Below are 19,532 nucleotides of genomic sequence, written 5' to 3'. Positions count from 1 at the left end.
CCACACAGAGGCTCTTTATAGGTGAGACAGACCCAGTTCAAGTCACCGTGTACCCATGACTACACTCAAGTTCATGTATATCACAATTTACATGATGCCTTCATCAGAAACACACATTTCTGGATAATGAAGTCTTACCTTATGAAACTGATAATCATCACATAGAAGATACAGAGGGACCACTTACATCTCTGACGCTCACTTTCATCATCATCATCATCATCGTCACAAAGTGGCTCGTGTACTTCACTTCTCATGTGCATTCAATCTTCTCATATTATGCCCATGTGCAATACTCATTTTCTGAATGTATGCTTTCATATACGATAAGATAAGATACAACTTTATTCTCCCGAGGGACCTTGCGTGTTCACAGAGTGAGTGAAACATGAGGGAGGAGGACCAGGTGAGGCCTGCTGCTCAGAGGGCCAAAATGCTAACGGCACCGGGTATTCCCAGGCGGTCTCCCATCCAAGTACTAACCTGGCCCGACGCTGATTAGCTTCCGAGATCAGACGAGATCGGGCGTGTTCAGAGTGTTATGGACGTAAACGAGGAGAGCAGCCACACAGAGGCTCTTTATAGGTGAGACAGACCCAGTTCATGTCACCGTGTACACATGACTACACTCAAGTTCATGTATATCACAATTTACATGATGCCTTCATCAGAAACACACATTTCTGGATAATGAAGTCTTACCTAATGAAACTGATAATCATCACATAGAACATAAAGAGGGACCACTAACATCTCTGACGCTCACTTTCATCATCATCATCATCATCATCATCATCATCATCGTCACACAGTGGCTCGTGTACTTCACTCCTCATGTGCATTCAATCATCTCATATTATGCCCATGTGCAATACTCATTTTCTGAATGTATGCTTTCATATAAGATAAGATGAGATGCAACTTTATTCTCCCGAGGGACATTGGGTGTTGACAGAGGGAGTGAAACATGAGGGAGGAGGACCAGGTGAGGCCTGCTGCTCAGAGGGCCAAATGCTTACGGCACCGGGTATTCCCAGGCGGTCTCCCATCCAAGTACTAACCTGGCCCGACACTGCTTATCTTCCGAGATCAGACGAGATCGGGCGTGTTCAGAGTGGTATGGCCGTAAACGAGGAGAGCAGCCACACAGAGGCTCTTCATAGGTGAGACAGACCCAGTTCAAGTCACCGTGTACACATGACTACACTCAAGTTCATGTATATCATAATTTACATGATGCCTTCATCAGAAACACACATTTCTGGATAATGAAGTCTTACCTAATGAAACTGATAATCATCACATAGAACATACAGAGGGACCACTAACATCTCTGACGCTCACTTTCATCATCATCATCATCATCGTCACACAGTGGCTTGTGTACTTCACTTCTCATGTGCATTCAATCTTCTCATATTATGCCCATGTGCAATACTCATTTTCTGAATGTATGCTTTCATATAAGATAAGATAAGATACAACTTTATTCTCCCGAGGGAACTTGCGTGTTCACAGAGTGAGTGAAACATGAGGAAGGAGGACCAGGTGAGGCCTGCTGCTCAGAGGGCCAAAATGCTAACGGCACCGGGTATTCCCAGGCGGTCTCCCATCCAAGTACTAACCTGGCCCCACGCTGCTTAGCTTCTGAGATCAGAAGAGATCGGGCGTGTTCAGAGTGGTATGGCCGTAAACGAGGAGAGCAGCCACACAGAGGCTCTTTATAGGTGAGACAGACCCAGTTCAAGTCACCGTGTACACATGACTACACTCAAGTTCATGTATATCACAATTTACATGATGCCTTCATCAGAAGAACACTAACATTTCAGATAAGATAAGATACAACTTTATTCTCCAGATGGAAATTGCGTGTTGACAGAGGGAGTGAAACATGAGGGAGGAGGACCAGGTGAGGCCTGCTGCTCAGAGGGCCAAAATGCTTACGGCACCGGGTATTCCCATGTGGTCTCCCAACCAAGTACTAACCTGGCCCGACGCTGATTAGCTTCCGAGATCAGACGAGATCGGGCGTGTTCAGAGTGGTATAGCCGTAAACGAGGAGAGCAGCCACACAGAGGCTCTTTATAGGTGAGACAGACCCAGTTCAAGTCACCGTCTACACATGACTACACTCAAGTTCATGTATATCACAATTTACATGATGCCTTCATCAGAAACACACATTTCTGGATAATGAAGTCTTACCTAATGAAACTGATAATCATCACATAGAACATAAAGAGGGACCACTAACATCTCTGACGCTCACTTTCATCATCATTATCATCATCATCATCATCATCATCATCGTCACACAGTGGCTCGTGTACTTCACTCCTCATGTGCATTCAATCATCTCATATTATGCCCTTGTGCAATACTCATTTTCTGAATGTATGCTTTCATATAAGATAAGATAAGATACAACTTTATTCTCCCGAGGGACATTGGGTGTTGACAGAGGGAGTGAAACACGAGGGAGGAGGACCAGGTGAGGCCTGCTGCTCAGAGGGCCAAAATGCTTACGGCACCGGGTATTCCCAGGCGGTCTCCCATCCAAGTACTAACCTGGCCCGACGCTGCTTAGCTTCCGAGATCAGACGAGATCAGGCGTGTTCAGAGTGGTATGGCCGTAAACGAGGAGAACAGCCACACAGAGGCTCTTTATAGGTGAGACAGACCCAGTTCAAGTCACCGTGTACACATGACTACACTCAAGTTCATGTATATCACAATTTACATGATGCCTTCATCAGAAGAACACTAACATTTCAGATAAGATAAGATACAACTTTATTCTCCCGAGGGAAATTGCGTGTTCACAGAGGGAGTGAAAGATGAGGGAGGAGGACCAGGTGAGGCCTGCTGCTCAGAGGGCCAAAATGCTTACTGCACCGGGTATTCCCAGGCGGTCTCCCATCCAAGTACTCACCTGGCCCGACGCTGCTTAGCTTCCGAGATCAGACAAGATCGGGTGTGTTCAGAGTGGTATGGCCGTAAACGAGGAGAGCAGCCACCAAGAGGCTCTTTATAGGTGAGACAGACCCAGTTCAAGTCACCGTGTACACTTGACTACACTCAAGTTCATGTATATCACAATTTACATGATGCCTTCATCAGAAACACACATTTCTGGATAATGAAGTCTTACCTAATGAAACTGATAATCATCACATAGAACACACAGAGGGACCACTTACATCTCTGACGCTCACTTTCATCCTCATCATCATCATTGTCACACAGTGGCTCGTGTTCTTCACTTCTCATGTGCATTCAATCTTCTCATATTATGACCATGTGCAATACTCATTTTCTGAATGTATGCTTTCATATAAGATAAGATAAGATACAACTTTATTCTCCCGAGGGAAATTGCGTGTTTACAGAGGGAGTGAAACATGAGGAAGGAGGACCAGGTGAGGCCTGCTGCTCAGAGGGCCAAAATGCTAACGGCACCTGGTATTCCCAGGCTGTCTCCCATCCAAGTACTAACCTGGCCGGACGCTGCTTAGCTTCTGAGATCAGAAGAGATCGGGCGTGTTCAGAGTGGTATGGCCGTAAACGAGGAGAGGAGCCACACAGAGGCTCTTTATAGGTGAGACAGACCCAGTTCAAGTCACCGTGTACACATGACTACACTCAAGTTCATGTATATCACAATTTACATGATGCCTTTGTGACATACCCCCCATTTAGTCTTTTCTTTGGTCCCTTTTCCATTAAGTTGTGGCCTTTTATTTTCTTTTGTTACGATGTTGTTGCATGTTTTGGCCAGAAGTGGCGCTGTAGTACTGGGATATAATGCAGTTGCATAACGGTGAGAGAGAGAAGAAGTAGCCACTGAGAACGGAAGGCGGGAGATGTAAATGGTGAAGTGAGCTGTATTGTGGAAACTTTGGATTAAACGAAAAACTTTTCCCAGCACGCCGTTGAGAGTATTACTTTCTTCAAGTGTGCAACAAAATTGGCGCCCGAACAGGGACTCAACGTGATACAAAAAAGAAGTCTGAAGAAAAAAAAAAGAACGAACGTTGGAACACGCAAAATGGAGCTGGAGCAGTTACAGGATCAGCTAACGGAGCTACTGTGTCGGCTAAACGTGGAACAGCTTAAAGAAGTGTGTATCCGAGCTAAAGTTTCATCAGACAAGGAGAAGAAACACACGTTGATCCGAGCAATTAATGAGTCAGTAGAGAATGCTTTTGAAGTGGAGGAACAAGATGTAGCAGAGACATTTGGGCAAGAGTTGTTAGCTACAGCTAAGCGATTGAGAGAAAACGCGCCCAAACCAGAGAGGTATGATAAAAATGAAGAGGAGCTACAAAAGCTACAAAAACAGTATGCTGAAATGCAGTTGACATTCCAGACGTCGACCAAAATGCTCGAGGAGGAAATGAGTCGGCTTCGGGAAAAAATGAACAGGACGGCTAGCCCGCCAGAACTCCCATTCTCCAGAGCCCCTGAAGTGGTTATCAGACGCGAGTTTCGGATTAATGGCCAGATAGGTGAATTGGGGCAGAAAGACAAGTTATCATACACTAACCTCATGTACCAAATAGACTCGTAAAGGCCACAGTGATGTAGAAATTGTTGAAGCCGTAGTAAAAGCTGCTACACCAGGGCTCAGTTTACGTGATATGCTGGAAGCCAAAAATAATTTGACACTCGTGCAGTTGAAGACGATTCTTAAAGCCCATTTCAAAGAAAACAACACTACAGATATGTTCCACAGACTCATTAACATAACTCAAGATGCAAAAGAATCCCCTCAGAATTTTCTTTTTCGTGCAGTTGAACTCAAAGAGAGGCTACTGGCGGCTGCAGAAGATGCCAGCTCAGATGTACAGTATAGCCCAGACCTCATTCAGAAGAAGTTTCTTAGGTCAGTCAGTACAGGACTACTGAGTGATAATGTTAAAATGCAGCTGAAACCTCACCTAGATGATCTAGGAGTGACTGACGAGATATTGATAGAGAAAATGAATGATGCTGCTGCTGTTGATTGGGAGACACAGCAGAAATTGAAGAAAAGTATCCCAAATAAGCCAGCCAGAATAAATGAGCTAAAAACAGAAACAACTACTTACCAGCTGTATAGTGACAGGGAAACAGACAATGACCAGCCATCTGAACACAGCACTTCAGTCAAGGCCAGTGTTAAAAGTCAGAAGATAAAAACTCCAAAAAGCTCTTCAGAAACTGAACTGATGGATGCAGTGAAACAGCTGAGAGAGGAAGTGGCTGAGCTGAGGAAGAATGTTCAGTACTCAGCACGACCATCTCACCAGTTCCAAAACAGAGGGTAGAGGGCATGCAGAGGATGTCAAGACCGGGGTGAAGAGGAACAGTGTGACCACTGCTTCAAATGTGGCCTGAGTGGACACCTCTCAAGAGGATGCAGAGGCCAAAGGAACTCAAGAGGCAACACTGATTCAGCTAATATCAAAGGACAGACTGTAGAATGTACCTCCCCTGACACTCAAGAACAGCATAGCAGGTCACTCAACACCCCTACTATTCTTAGAGAAAGCATTGTACAATTAGAAGAGAGACTGCGAGCAGAAAGGTGTTCCCCAGGTGGAAGATTGGCAGGTTCTGCTTATATTAGCCACATCTCCCCTCGTCACCATTCACAGCTGCTGAGACTTATTGGAAAGAAGTGCATGGTGAGTTGCTACCTAGATGGGGTGAAGACTCAAGCCTTATGGGACACTGGATCGCAAGTCTGCCTTATCAATGAGACCCGGAGGAAGAACTGCATCCCAGAGGTGAAGGTACGGAGCACTGAAGAACTCCTCGGCCCTGGTCCTTTTGTGGGGAAAGCTGTCAACCAGACCGACATCCCTTTCCTAGGCTGGGTGGAGGTCACGTTCCACCTAGACCCATCACATGCTCCAGAGTTCACGCTTCAGGTGCCCATGCTCGTGACAGGTGAGAAAGGAGCAGCAGAAGAGCCAATCGTTGGTTACAATGTAATTGAACTGTTGTTAAAGAATGGTGTGGAGGGTCCACATGAAGTAATAACACAGGCTGTGAGCACAGCTCTCTCTTTTAGCTGTAAAAAGACTGAAATGTTAGTGAAAATTATTCAAAACAGTGACCCTGAGTGCAGTGACGGCCTAGTGAGAGTGGGTAGGCAGAAGGAAGTGATCCCAGCAGGTCAGGTGAGAACTATAAAATGTGCTGTGAGAACAGGTCCTCTACTGTCCAGTCAAGAAGCCCTTTTTCTGCCTGATGAACATGCCCCCTGGCCAGATGGCCTGAGAATGTCAGAGAGCATGATGACTCTTAGCGAAGGGACATATTCTCGCATAGCACTGCCCATCACCAATAACACCTGTCATGATGTCACCCTGAGCCCACGCACAGTGTTGGGGCAGGTTCAACTGGTCAAAGCTGTCTATCCAGTGGACGCCAAGCCAGTCACTCCCCGACCAGCTTCTCCAGTCGAACGTCCAGAGGTCAGCAGGGAGGATGAGCCTGAGCCTGATGGAAGGACAGCGGTGGACGAGGAAAGGTGGGACCCACCAATCACACTGATTCACCTCCCCCTTGCTCAGCAGCGACAAGTGAAGCAGATGTTGAGGGAGGAATGCAGAGCGTTCGCCAGAGACGATGATGATGTGGGATACATCCCTTCCCTACAACTGAAAATCAGACTCACAGATACAACACCGGTAAGACGTACCTATGTGTCTGTGCCTAAGCCACTTCACAAAGAAGTAAAACAGTACTTAGAAGACTTGTTAAATAGGGGCTGGATCCAAAAATCTAGGTCACATTACTCATCTCCCATTGTCTGTGTGCGGAAAAAAGATGGGAACCTCCGTCTGTGCTGTGACTACAGAGAACTCAACCGTAAGTCTCTGCCAGATCGCCACCCTATTCCCCGCATTCAAGATATGCTAGATAGTTTACATGGGAGTGCATGGTTTTCAGTGTTAGATCAAGGCAAGGCCTACCATCAGGGGTTCGTGGAAGAAAGTAGTAGACCACTCACAGCTTTTATAACACCCTGGGGCCTATATGAGTGGATCCGAATCCCTTTTGGCTTGTCTACAGCACCCTCCGAATTCCAGCGCAGCATGGAGGAGTGTCTATCTGGACTCAGAGATGAAATTTGCGAGCCATATCTAGACGATAATCTGGTTCATAGCCAAACATTTGATAATCACCTGAAAGATGTGAGAAAAGTGCTTCAGCGCTACCAACAGCACGGGGTGAAATTGACTGCAAAGAAATGTGAGCTCTTTAAGAACCAGGTCAGATTTCTGGGAAAGATCGTATCGAAGGAAGGCTACACAATGGATCCTGCAGAAGTAGCCCCAGTGCAAGAGATGAAGCAGAGGAAGCCAGCGACAGTGGGTGAGGTGCGGAAAGTGCTAGGATTCATCTCATACTACCGAGCCTATATCCCAAACTTCTCTCGCATAGCTAAGCCTCTCTATGCACTGCTGTGCGCTGAGATACCAGGCAGTGAGACCCCTAAAGGCACAAAGAAGCAGAAGGCTGGGGTGAGAAAGACAAAGCAAAGCCAGGTACCCTCACATCAACGTATCAGGTGGACAGAAGAACACAGTACAGTTCTCAGTCAGCTGATAGATTACCTCTCCAGTCCTCCTGTGCTGGGCTACCCAAACTTTGAAGAACCGTTCATTATGCATTGTGATGCGTCCCAGGATGGACTTGGAGCGGTGCTCTATCAAAAACAGGAGGGAAGGTTAAAGGTCATTGCGTATGGCTCCCGCACACTCTCTGCTCCAGAGAAGAATTACCATCTACATTCTGGTAAGCTAGAGTTTTTAGCAATGAAATGGGCTATATGCGAGAGGTTTAGGGATTATTTGTATTACACTCCATCGTTTGTAGTATATACAGATAATAACCCTCTGACATATGTGCTGACAACAGCTAAATTGAATGCCACGTTGCTGAGATGGGTGGCTGAATTGGCAGACTTCAATTAAGTACAGGCCAGGGAAGTCTAACTCTGACGCAGACGGGCTATCGAGAATGCCCCTTGACATAGAGAAGTATATGCTAACCTGTTCACAAAAGATACAGTCTGAGATCTTGGCCAGTGTCTCCAAAGGGTTGTCAGTTCACCAGGTGGAGAGAGAGCCGTTGCTGTGTCCAGTGACCATCACCACAGCCATCGCAGAGCTGAGCAGTGAGCCGCGGATGAACGCAGCAAAGCAGATCGCCCCTCAAGCACTGAGAGCCGCTCAAGACGAGGATCTACTGCTGAAGCAGGTGAAACAGCAGGTCGCACAACAGCAGTGGCCGAGGGTGAAAGACACTCACAGTGAGTTGGCAGTGTTTGCAAGGGAGAAAGCGAAGTTGGTGATTGATGCTGAGGATGTTCTCCGGCGACAGACAGCAACACGCACACAACTGGTTGTGCCTCCAAAGTTCCGTCCCCTCATCCTGAGAGAGCTGCATGAAGAGATGGGACACTTGGGCGTTAAACGGACACTCCATCTGATCCGTGAGCGTTTCTTTTGGCCTCATATGCAGAGAGACGTTGAGCATCACATCAACAAGGTCTGTAGCTGTGTGAAACGGAAAAGACCACAGAAAGCAGTAAGAGCACCACTTACCAGTATTGTGACAACATACCCCTTTGAGCTGGTCTCAATTGACTTCATGCACCTAGAGAAGTGTAAAGGAGGATATGAGTACATTCTGGTGGTCATGGACCATTTTACACGATTCGCTCAGGCGTATGCATGTACTAACAACAGTGCTCGAACTGCAGCTGAGAAGATATTCGGTGACTTTGTCCTCAAATTCGGCTTCCCCACGAAATTACACCATGATCAGGGTAGAGAATTTGAGAATAAGTTGTTTGCAGAGCTCCAAAAATACTCTGGCATCCAAGGTTCTCGCACCACCCCGTACCACCCCCAGGGAAACGGTCAAGTGGAACGCTTCAACCGCACCCTGCTGGCCATGTTGCGTAACCTAGATGACCAAGCTAAAGCAGATTGGAAGAATTCTCTTGCCAAAGTAATACACGCCTACAATTGCACGCGCAATGAGTCCACTGGATACGCACCATATTACCTGCTCTTTGGTCGTAACCCCAGATTGCCTATTGACCGCGGGGTCAACATTTTCACCAAAAATTCACTATTCCCCAATTTGCCCCAAAATAACACAAATTGAAGCCATTGCAGCCTGGATGCTGCGTCTTAAAATTTTAACACTCTAACTCCTTCCTTGCCCAAGATATGGGCGTTTCAAGTTCTCCTCAGCTGAAAAAAACATTGACCGCGGGGTCAACATTTTCACAAAAAATTCAATATTCCCCAATTTGCCCCAAAATAACACAAATTTAAGCCATTGCAGCCTGGATGCTGCGTCTAAAAATTTGAACACTCTAACTCCTTCCTTGCCCAAGATATGGGCGTTTCAAGTTCTCCTCAGCTGAAAAAAACATTGACCGCGGGGTCAACATTTTCACCAAAAATTCACTATTCCCCAATTTGCCCCAAAATGACACAAATTGAAGCCATTGCAGCCTGGATGCTGCGTCTAAAAATTTTAACACTCTAACTCCTTCCTTGCCCAAGATATGGGCGTTTCAAGTTCTCCTCAGCTGAAAAAAACATTGACCGCGGGGTCAACATTTTCACAAAAAATTCAATATTCCCCAATTTGCCCCAAAATAACACAAATTGAAGCCATTGCACCATGGATGCTGTGTCTGAAATGTGAGCTCTCTCACTCCTTCCTTGCCCAAGATACGGGCGTTTCAAGTTATCTCCTCAGCTGAAAAAAACATTGACCGCGAGGTCAACTTTTTCACCAAAAATTCAATATTCCCCAATTTGCCCCAAAATAACACAAATTCATCCCTTCGCAGCCTGGATGCTGTGTCTGAAATGTGAGCTCTCTCACTCCTTCCTTATCCAAGATATGGGCGTTTCAAGTTTTCTCCAGTTGAAAAAAAACGTTGACCGCGGGGTCAACATTTTCACCAAAAATTCTATATTTCCCAATTTGCCCCAAAATAACACAAATTGAAGCCATTGCAGCCTGGATGCTGTGTCTGAAACGTGAGCTCTCTCACTCCTTCCTTATCCAAGATATGGGCGTTTCAAGTTCTCCTCAGCTGAAAAAAACATTGACCGCGGGGTCAACTTTTTCACAAAAAATTCAATATTCCCCAATTTGCCCCAAAATAACACATATTGAAGCCATTGCAGCATGGATGCTGTGTCTGAAATTTAAGCTCTCTCACTCCTTCCTTGTCCAAGATATGGGCGTTTCAAGTTCTCCTCAGCTGAAAAAAACATTGACCGCGGGGTCAACATTTTCACCAAAAATTCACTATTCCCCAATTTGCCCCGAAATAACACAAATTGAAGCCATTGCAATCTGGATGCTGTGACTGAAATGTGAGCTCTCTAACTCCTTCCTTGCCCAAGATATGGGCGTTTCAAGTTCTCCTCAGCTGAAAAAAACATTGACCGCGGGGTCAACATTTTCACAAAAAATTCAATATTCCCCAATTTGCCCCTAAATAACACAAATTGAAGCCATTGCAGCCTGGATGCTGCGTCTAAAAATTTTAACACTCTAACTCCTTCCTTGCCCAAGATATGGGCGTTTCAAGTTCTCCTCAGCTGAAAAAAACATTGACCGCGGGGTCAACATTTTCACAAAAAATTCAATATTCCCCAATTTGCCCCAAAATAACACAAATTGAAGCCATTGCAGCCTGGATGCTGTGTCTGAAATGTGAGCTCTCTCACTCCTTCCTTATCCAAGATATGGGCATTTCAAGTTCTCCTCAGCTGAAAAAAACATTGACCGCGGGGTCAACATTTTCACAAAAAATTCAATATTCCCCAATTTGCCCCGAAATAACACAAATTGAAGCCATTGCAGCCTGGATGCTGTGTCTGAAATGTGAGCTCTCTCACTCCTTCCTTATCCAAGATATGGGCATTTCAAGTTCTCCTCAGCTGAAAAAAACATTGACCGCGGGGTCAACATTTTCACAAAAAATTCAATATTCCCCAATTTATCCGGAAATAACACAAATTGAAGCCATTGCAGCCTGGATGCTGTGTCTGAAATGTGAGCTCTCTCACTCCTTCCTTGCCCAAGATATGGGCGTTTCAAGTACTCCTCAGCTGAAAAAAACATTGACCGCGGGGTCACCATTTTCACCAAAAATTCAATATTCCCCAATTTGCCCCAAAATGACACAAATTGAAGCCATTGCAGCCTGGATGCTGCGTCTGAAATGTGAGCTCTCTCACTCCTTCCTTATCCAAGATATGGGCGTTTCAAGTTCTCATCAGCTGAAAAAAACATTGACCGAGGGGTCAACTTTTTCACCAAAAATTCAATATTCCCCAATTTGCCCCAAAATAACACAAATTGAAGCCATTGCAGCCTGGATGCTGTGTCTGAAATGTGAGCTCTCTCACTCCTTCCTTATCCAAGATATGGGCGTTTCAAGTTCTCATCAGCTGAAAAAAACATTGACCGCGGGGTCAACTTTTTCACCAAAAATTCAATATTCCCCAATTTGCCCCAAAATAACACAAATTGAAGCCATTGCAGCCTGGATGCTGTGTCTGAAATGTGAGCTGTCTCACTCCTTCCTTATCCAAGATATGGGCGTTTCAAGTTCTCATCAGCTGAAAAAAACATTGACCGCGGGGTCAACTTTTTCACCAAAAATTCAATATTCCCCAATTTGCCCCAAAATAACACAAATTGAAGCCATTGCAGCCTGGATGCTGTGTCTGAAATGTGAGCTCTCTCACTCCTTCCTTATCCAAGATATGGGCGTTTCAAGTTATCTCCTCAGCTGAAAAAAACATTGACCGCGAGGTCAACTTTTTCACCAAAAATTCAATATTCCCCAATTTGCCCCAAAATAACACAAATTGAAGCCATTGCAGCCTGGATGCTGTGTCTGAAATGTGAGCTCTCTAACTCCTTCCTTGCCCAAGATATGGGCGTTTCAAGTTATCTCCTCAGCTGAAAAAAACATTGACCGCGAGGTCAACTTTTTCACCAAAAATTCAATATTCCCCAATTTGCCCCAAAATAACACAAATTGAAGCCATTGCAGCCTGGATGCTGCGTCTCAAAATTTTAGCACTCTAACTCCTTCCTTGCCCAAGATATGGGCGTTTCAAGTTCTCCTCAGCTGAAAAAAACATTGACCAACAACATTGACCAACAACTTTTTCACCAAAAATTCAATATTCCCCAATTTGCCCAAAAATAACACAAATTGAAGCCATTGCAGCCTGGATGCTGTGTCTGAAATGTGAGCTCTCTCACTCCTTCCTTATTCAAGATATGGGCGTTTCAAGTTCTCCTCAGCTGAAAAAAACATTGACCGCGGGGTCAACATTTTCACCAAAAATTCAATATTCCCCTATTTGCCCCAAAATAACACAAATTGAAGCCATTGCAGCCTGGATGCGAAATGTGAGCTCTCTCACTCCTTCCTTATCCAAGATATGGGCGTTTCAAGTTCTCCTCAGCTAAAAAAAACATTGACCGCGGGTCAACTTTTTCACCAAAAAATCAATATTCCCCAATTTGCCCCGAAATAACACAAATTCATCCCATTGCAGCCTGGATGCTGTATCTGAAATGTGAGCTCTCTCACTCCTTCCTTATCCAAGATATGGGCATTTCAAGTTCTCCTCAGCTGAAAAAAACATTGACCGCGGGCTCAACATTTTCACCAAAAATTCAATATTCCCCAATTTGCCCCAAAATGACACAAATTGAAGCCATTGCAGCCTGGATGCTGCGTCTCAAAATTTTAACACTCTAACTCCTTCCTTATCCAAGATATGGGCGTTTCAAGTTCTCCTCAGCTGAAAAAAACATTGACCGCGGGGTCAACATTTTCACCAAAAAGTCAATATTCCCCAATTTGCCCCAAAATAACACAAATTGAAGCCATTGCAGCCTGGATGCTGTATCTGAAATGTGAGCTCTCTCACTCCTTCCTTATCCAAGATATGGACATTTCAAGTTCTCCTCAGCTGAAAAAAACATTGACCGCGGGGTCAACTTTTTCACCAAAAATTCAATATTCCCCAATTTGCCCCAAAATGACACAAATTGAAGCCATTGCAGCCTGGATGCTGCGTCTAAAAATTTTAACACTCTAACTCCTTCCTTGCCCAAGATATGGGCGTTTCAAGTTCTCCTCAGCTGAAAAAAACATTGACCGCGGGGTCAACTTTTTCACCAAAAATTCAATATTCCCCAATTTGCCCCAAAATAACACAAATTGAAGCCATTGCAGCCTGGATGCTGTGTCTGAAATGTGAGCTCTCTCACTCCTTCCTTGCCCAAGATACGGGCGTTTCAAGTTATCTCCTCAGCTGAAAAAAACATTGACCGCGGGGTCAACTTTTTCACCAAAAATTCAATATTCCCCAATTTGCCCCAAAATACCACAAATTCATCCCATTGCAGCCTGGATGCTGTGTCTGCAATGTGAGCTCTCTCACTCCTTCCTTATCCAAGATATGGGCGTTTCAAGTTCTCCTCAGCTGAAAAAAACATTGACCGCGGGGTCAACTTTTTCACCAAAAATTCAATATTCCCCAATTTGCCCCGAAATAACACAAATTGAAGCCATTGCAGCCTGGATGCTGTGTCTGAAATGTGAGCTCTCTCACTCCTTCCTTGCCCAAGATATGGGCGTTTCAAGTTCTCCTCAGCTGAAAAAAACATTGACCGCGGGGTCAACATTTTCACCAAAAATTCAATATTCCCCAATTTGCCCCAAAATGACACAAATTGAAGCCATTGCAGCCTGGATGCTGCGTCTAAAAATTTTAACACTCTAACTCCTTCCTTGCCCAAGATATAAGCGTTTCAAGTTCTCCTCAGCTGAAAAAAACATTGACCGCGGGGTCAACTTTTTCACCAAAAATTCAATATTCCCAGATTTGCCCCAAAATAACACAAATTGAAGCCAATGCAGCCTGGATGCTGTGCCTGAAATGTGAGCGCTCTCACTCCTTCCTTATCCAAGATATGGGCATTTCAAGTTCTCCTCAGCTGAAAAAAACATTGACCGCGGGGTCAACTTTTTCACCAAAAATGCAATATTCCCCAATTTGCCCCAAAATAACACAAATTGAAGCCATTGCAGCCTGGATGCTGTGTCTGAAATGTGAGCTCTCTCACTCCTTCCTTGCCCAAGATACGGGCGTTTCAAGTTATCTCCTCAGTTGAAAAAAACATTGACCGCGGGGTCAACATTTTCACAAAAAATTCAATATTCCCCAATTTGCCCCAAAATAACACAAATTGAAGCCATTGCAGCCTAGATGCTGCGTCTAAAAATTTGAACACTCTAACTCCTTCCTTGCCCAAGATATGGGCGTTTCAAGTTATCTCCTCAGCTGAAAAAAACATTGACCGCGAGGTCAACTTTTTCACCAAAAATTCAATATTCCCCAATTTGCCCCAAAATAACACAAATTGAAGCCATTGCAGCCTGGATGCTGTGTCTGAAATGTGAGCTCTCTCACTCCTTCCTTATCCAAGATATGGGCGTTTCAAGTTCTCATCAGCTGAAAAAAACATTGACCGCGGGGTCAACTTTTTCACCAAAAATTCAATATTCCCCAATTTGCCCCAAAATAACACAAATTGAAGCCATTGCAGCCTGGATGCTGTGTCTGAAATGTGAGCTCTCTCACTCCTTCCTTATCCAAGACATGGGCGTTTCAAGTTCTCATCAGCTGAAAAAAACATTGACCGCGGGGTCAACTTTTTCACCAAAAATTCAATATTCCCCAATTTGCCCCAAAATAACACAAATTGAAGCCATTGCAGCCTGGATGCTGTGTCTGAAATGTGAGCTCTCTCACTCCTTCCTTATCCAAGATATGGGCGTTTCAAGTTATCTCCTCAGCTGAAAAAAACATTGACCGCGAGGTCAACTTTTTCACCAAAAATTCAATATTCCCCAATTTGCCCCAAAATAACACAAATTGAAGCCATTGCAGCCTGGATGCTGTGTCTGAAATGTGAGCTCTCTAACTCCTTCCTTGCCCAAGATATGGGCGTTTCAAGTTATCTCCTCAGCTGAAAAAAACATTGACCGCGAGGTCAACTTTTTCACCAAAAATTCAATATTCCCCAATTTGCCCCAAAATAACACAAATTGAAGCCATTGCAGCCTGGATGCTGCGTCTCAAAATTTTAGCACTCTAACTCCTTCCTTGCCCAAGATATGGGCGTTTCAAGTTCTCCTCAGCTGAAAAAAACAATGACCGCGGGGTCAACATCTTCACAAAAAATTCAATATTCCCCAATTTGCCCCGAAATAACACAAATTGAAGCCATTGCAGCCTGGATGCTGTGTCTGAAATGTGAGCTCTCTCACTCCTTCCTTATCCAAGATATGGGCGTTTCAAGTTCTCCTCAGCTGAAAAAAACATTGACCAACAACATTGACCAACAACTTTTTCACCAAAAATTCAATATTCCCCAATTTGCCCAAAAATAACACAAATTGAAGCCATTGCAGCCTGGATGCTGTGTCTGAAATGTGAGCTCTCTCACTCCTTCCTTATTCAAGATATGGGCGTTTCAAGTTCTCCTCAGCTGAAAAAAACATTGACCGCGGGGTCAACATTTTCACCAAAAATTCAATATTCCCCTATTTGCCCCAAAATAACACAAATTGAAGCCATTGCAGCCTGGATGCGAAATGTGAGCTCTCTCACTCCTTCCTTATCCAAGATATGGGCGTTTCAAGTTCTCCTCAGCTGAAAAAAACATTGACCGCGGGCTCAACATTTTCACCAAAAATTCAATATTCCCCAATTTGCCCCAAAATGACACAAATTGAAGCCATTGCAGCCTGGATGCTGCGTCTCAAAATTTTAACACTCTAACTCCTTCCTTATCCAAGATATGGGCGTTTCAAGTTCTCCTCAGCTGAAAAAAACATTGACCGCGGGGTCAACATTTTCACCAAAAAGTCAATATTCCCCAATTTGCCCCAAAATAACACAAATTGAAGCCATTGCAGCCTGGATGCTGTATCTGAAATGTGAGCTCTCTCACTCCTTCCTTATCCAAGATATGGGCATTTCAAGTTCTCCTCAGCTGAAAAAAACATTGACCGCGGGGTCAACTTTTTCACCAAAAATTCAATATTCCCCAATTTGCCCCAAAATGACACAAATTGAAGCCATTGCAGCCTGGATGCTGCGTCTAAAAATTTTAACACTCTAACTCCTTCCTTGCCCAAGATATGGGCGTTTCAAGTTCTCCTCAGCTGAAAAAAACATTGACCGCGGGGTCAACTTTTTCACCAAAAATTCAATATTCCCCAATTTGCCCCAAAATAACACAAATTGAAGCCATTGCAGCCTGGATGCTGTGTCTGAAATGTGAGCTCTCTCACTCCTTCCTTGCCCAAGATACGGGCGTTTCAAGTTATCTCCTCAGCTGAAAAAAACATTGACCGCGGGGTCAACTTTTTCACCAAAAATTCAATATTCCCCAATTTGCCCCAAAATACCACAAATTCATCCCATTGCAGCCTGGATGCTGTGTCTGCAATGTGAGCTCTCTCACTCCTTCCTTATCCAAGATATGGGCGTTTCAAGTTCTCCTCAGCTGAAAAAAACATTGACCGCGGGGTCAACATTTTCACCAAAAATTCAATATTCCCCAATTTGCCCCAAAATGACACAAATTGAAGCCATTGCAGCCTGGATGCTGCGTCTAAAAATTTTAACACTCTAACTCCTTCCTTGCCCAAGATATAAGCGTTTCAAGTTCTCCTCAGCTGAAAAAAACATTGACCGCGGGGTCAACTTTTTCACCAAAAATTCAATATTCCCAGATTTGCCCCAAAATAACACAAATTGAAGCCAATGCAGCCTGGATGCTGTGCCTGAAATGTGAGCGCTCTCACTCCTTCCTTATCCAAGATATGGGCATTTCAAGTTCTCCTCAGCTGAAAAAAACATTGACCGCGGGGTCAACTTTTTCACCAAAAATGCAATATTCCCCAATTTGCCCCAAAATAACACAAATTGAAGCCATTGCAGCCTGGATGCTGTGTCTGAAATGTGAGCTCTCTCACTCCTTCCTTGCCCAAGATACGGGCGTTTCAAGTTATCTCCTCAGTTGAAAAAAACATTGACCGCGGGGTCAACATTTTCACAAAAAATTCAATATTCCCCAATTTGCCCCAAAATAACACAAATTGAAGCCATTGCAGCCTAGATGCTGCGTCTAAAAATTTGAACACTCTAACTCCTTCCTTGCCCAAGATATGGGCGTTTCAAGTTATCTCCTCAGCTGAAAAAAACATTGACCGCGAGGTCAACTTTTTCACCAAAAATTCAATATTCCCCAATTTGCCCCAAAATAACACAAATTGAAGCCATTGCAGCCTGGATGCTGTGTCTGAAATGTGAGCTCTCTCACTCCTTCCTTATCCAAGATATGGGCGTTTCAAGTTCTCCTCAGCTGAAAAAAACATTGACCGCGGGGTCAACATTTTCACCAAAAATTCACTATTCCCCAATTTGCCCCAAAATAACACAAATTGAAGCCATTGCAGCCTGGATGCTGTGCCTGAAATGTGAGCTCTCTCACTCCTTCCTTATCCAAGATATGGGCGTTTCAAGTTCTCCTCAGCTGAAAAAAACATTGACCGCGGGGGCAACATTTTCACCAAAAATTCAATATTCCCAAATTTGCCCCAAAATGACACAAATTGAAGCCATTGCAGCCTGGATGCTGCGTCTGAAATGTGAGCTCTCTCACTCCTTCCTTATCCAAGATATGGGCGTTTCAAGTTCTCATCAGCTGAAAAAAACATTGACCGAGGGGTCAACTTTTTCACCAAAAATTCAATATTCCCCAATTTGCCCCAAAATAACACAAATTGAAGCCATTGCAGCCTGGATGCTGTGTCTGAAATGTGAGCTCTCTCACTCCTTCCTTATCCAAGATATGGGCGTTTCAAGTTCTCATCAGCTGAAAAAAACATTGACCGCGGGGTCAACTTTTTCACCAAAAATTCAATATTCCCCAATTTGCCCCAAAATAACACAAATTGAAGCCATTGCAGCCTGGATGCTGTGTCTGAAATGTGAGCTCTCTCACTCCTTCCTTATCCAAGATATGGGCGTTTCAAGTTCTCATCAGCTGAAAAAAACATTGACCGCGGGGTCAACTTTTTCACCAAAAATTCAATATTCCCCAATTTGCCCCAAAATAACACAAATTGAAGCCATTGCAGCCTGGATGCTGTGTCTGAAATGTGAGCTCTCTCACTCCTTCCTTATCCAAGATATGGGCGTTTCAAGTTATCTCCTCAGCTGAAAAAAACATTGACCGCGAGGTCAACTTTTTCACCAAAAATTCAATATTCCCCAATTTGCCCCAAAATAACACAAATTGAAGCCATTGCAGCCTGGATGCTGTGTCTGAAATGTGAGCTCTCTAACTCCTTCCTTGCCCAAGATATGGGCGTTTCAAGTTATCTCCTCAGCTGAAAAAAACATTGACCGCGAGGTCAACTTTTTCACCAAAAATTCAATATTCCCCAATTTGCCCCAAAATAACACAAATTGAAGCCATTGCAGCCTGGATGCTGCGTCTCAAAATTTTAGCACTCTAACTCCTTCCTTGCCCAAGATATGGGCGTTTCAAGTTCTCCTCAGCTGAAAAAAACAATGACCGCGGGGTCAACATCTTCACAAAAAATTCAATATTCCCCAATTTGCCCCGAAATAACACAAATTGAAGCCATTGCAGCCTGGATGCTGTGTCTGAAATGTGAGCTCTCTCACTCCTTCCTTATCCAAGATATGGGCGTTTCAAGTTCTCCTCAGCTGAAAAAAACATTGACCAACAACATTGACCAACAACTTTTTCACCAAAAATTCAATATTCCCCAATTTGCCCAAAAATAACACAAATTGAAGCCATTGCAGCCTGGATGCTGTGTCTGAAATGTGAGCTCTCTCACTCCTTCCTTATTCAAGATATGGGCGTTTCAAGTTCTCCTCAGCTGAAAAAAACATTGACCGCGGGGTCAACATTTTCACCAAAAATTCAATATTCCCCTATTTGCCCCAAAATAACACAAATTGAAGCCATTGCAGCCTGGATGCGAAATGTGAGCTCTCTCACTCCTTCCTTATCCAAGATATGGGCGTTTCAAGTTCTCCTCAGCTAAAAAAAACATTGACCGCGGGTCAACTTTTTCACCAAAAAATCAATATTCCCCAATTTGCCCCGAAATAACACAAATTCATCCCATTGCAGCCTGGATGCTGTATCTGAAATGTGAGCTCTCTCACTCCTTCCTTATCCAAGATATGGGCATTTCAAGTTCTCCTCAGCTGAAAAAAACATTGACCGCGGGCTCAACATTTTCACCAAAAATTCAATATTCCCCAATTTGCCCCAAAATGACACAAATTGAAGCCATTGCAGCCTGGATGCTGCGTCTCAAAATTTTAACACTCTAACTCCTTCCT

General features: G+C 44.2%; 5 non-coding genes and 2 pseudogenes across 5 annotated transcripts; all 7 read right to left on the bottom strand.

The window, feature by feature from the left end:
• Positions 1-434: 434 nt before the first annotated feature.
• On the bottom strand, positions 435-553 carry LOC143010369 (5S ribosomal RNA; annotated as a pseudogene).
• Positions 554-1,012: 459 nt separating this feature from the next.
• On the bottom strand, positions 1,013-1,131 carry LOC143007566 (5S ribosomal RNA). Its single transcript, XR_012964491.1, has one exon. It is a non-coding gene; the product is annotated as a 5S ribosomal RNA (ribosomal RNA).
• A 445-nt stretch (positions 1,132-1,576) lies between these two features.
• LOC143008728 (5S ribosomal RNA) lies at positions 1,577-1,695 on the bottom strand. The gene has a single exon (XR_012964624.1). It is a non-coding gene; the product is annotated as a 5S ribosomal RNA (ribosomal RNA).
• A 245-nt stretch (positions 1,696-1,940) lies between these two features.
• LOC143012983 (5S ribosomal RNA) lies at positions 1,941-2,059 on the bottom strand. The gene has a single exon (XR_012965101.1). It is a non-coding gene; the product is annotated as a 5S ribosomal RNA (ribosomal RNA).
• Positions 2,060-2,522: 463 nt separating this feature from the next.
• LOC143012817 (5S ribosomal RNA) lies at positions 2,523-2,641 on the bottom strand. The gene has a single exon (XR_012965091.1). It is a non-coding gene; the product is annotated as a 5S ribosomal RNA (ribosomal RNA).
• Positions 2,642-2,886: 245 nt separating this feature from the next.
• On the bottom strand, positions 2,887-3,005 carry LOC143008607 (5S ribosomal RNA). Its single transcript, XR_012964619.1, has one exon. It is a non-coding gene; the product is annotated as a 5S ribosomal RNA (ribosomal RNA).
• Positions 3,006-3,450: 445 nt separating this feature from the next.
• LOC143011073 (5S ribosomal RNA) lies at positions 3,451-3,569 on the bottom strand (annotated as a pseudogene).
• Between the last annotated feature and the right edge of the window lie 15,963 nt (positions 3,570-19,532).

The sequence above is a fragment of the Genypterus blacodes genome, unplaced genomic scaffold, assembly GCF_046128005.1.
Source record: "Genypterus blacodes isolate CSIRO-AG114 ecotype Tasmania unplaced genomic scaffold, CSIRO-AGI_Gbla_v1 ptg000002l_1, whole genome shotgun sequence".
NCBI classification, from domain to species: Eukaryota; Metazoa; Chordata; class Actinopteri; order Ophidiiformes; family Ophidiidae; genus Genypterus; species Genypterus blacodes.
The sequence above is the reverse complement of the archived record's forward strand: the minus strand, read 5'-3'. Positions and strand labels throughout refer to the sequence as shown.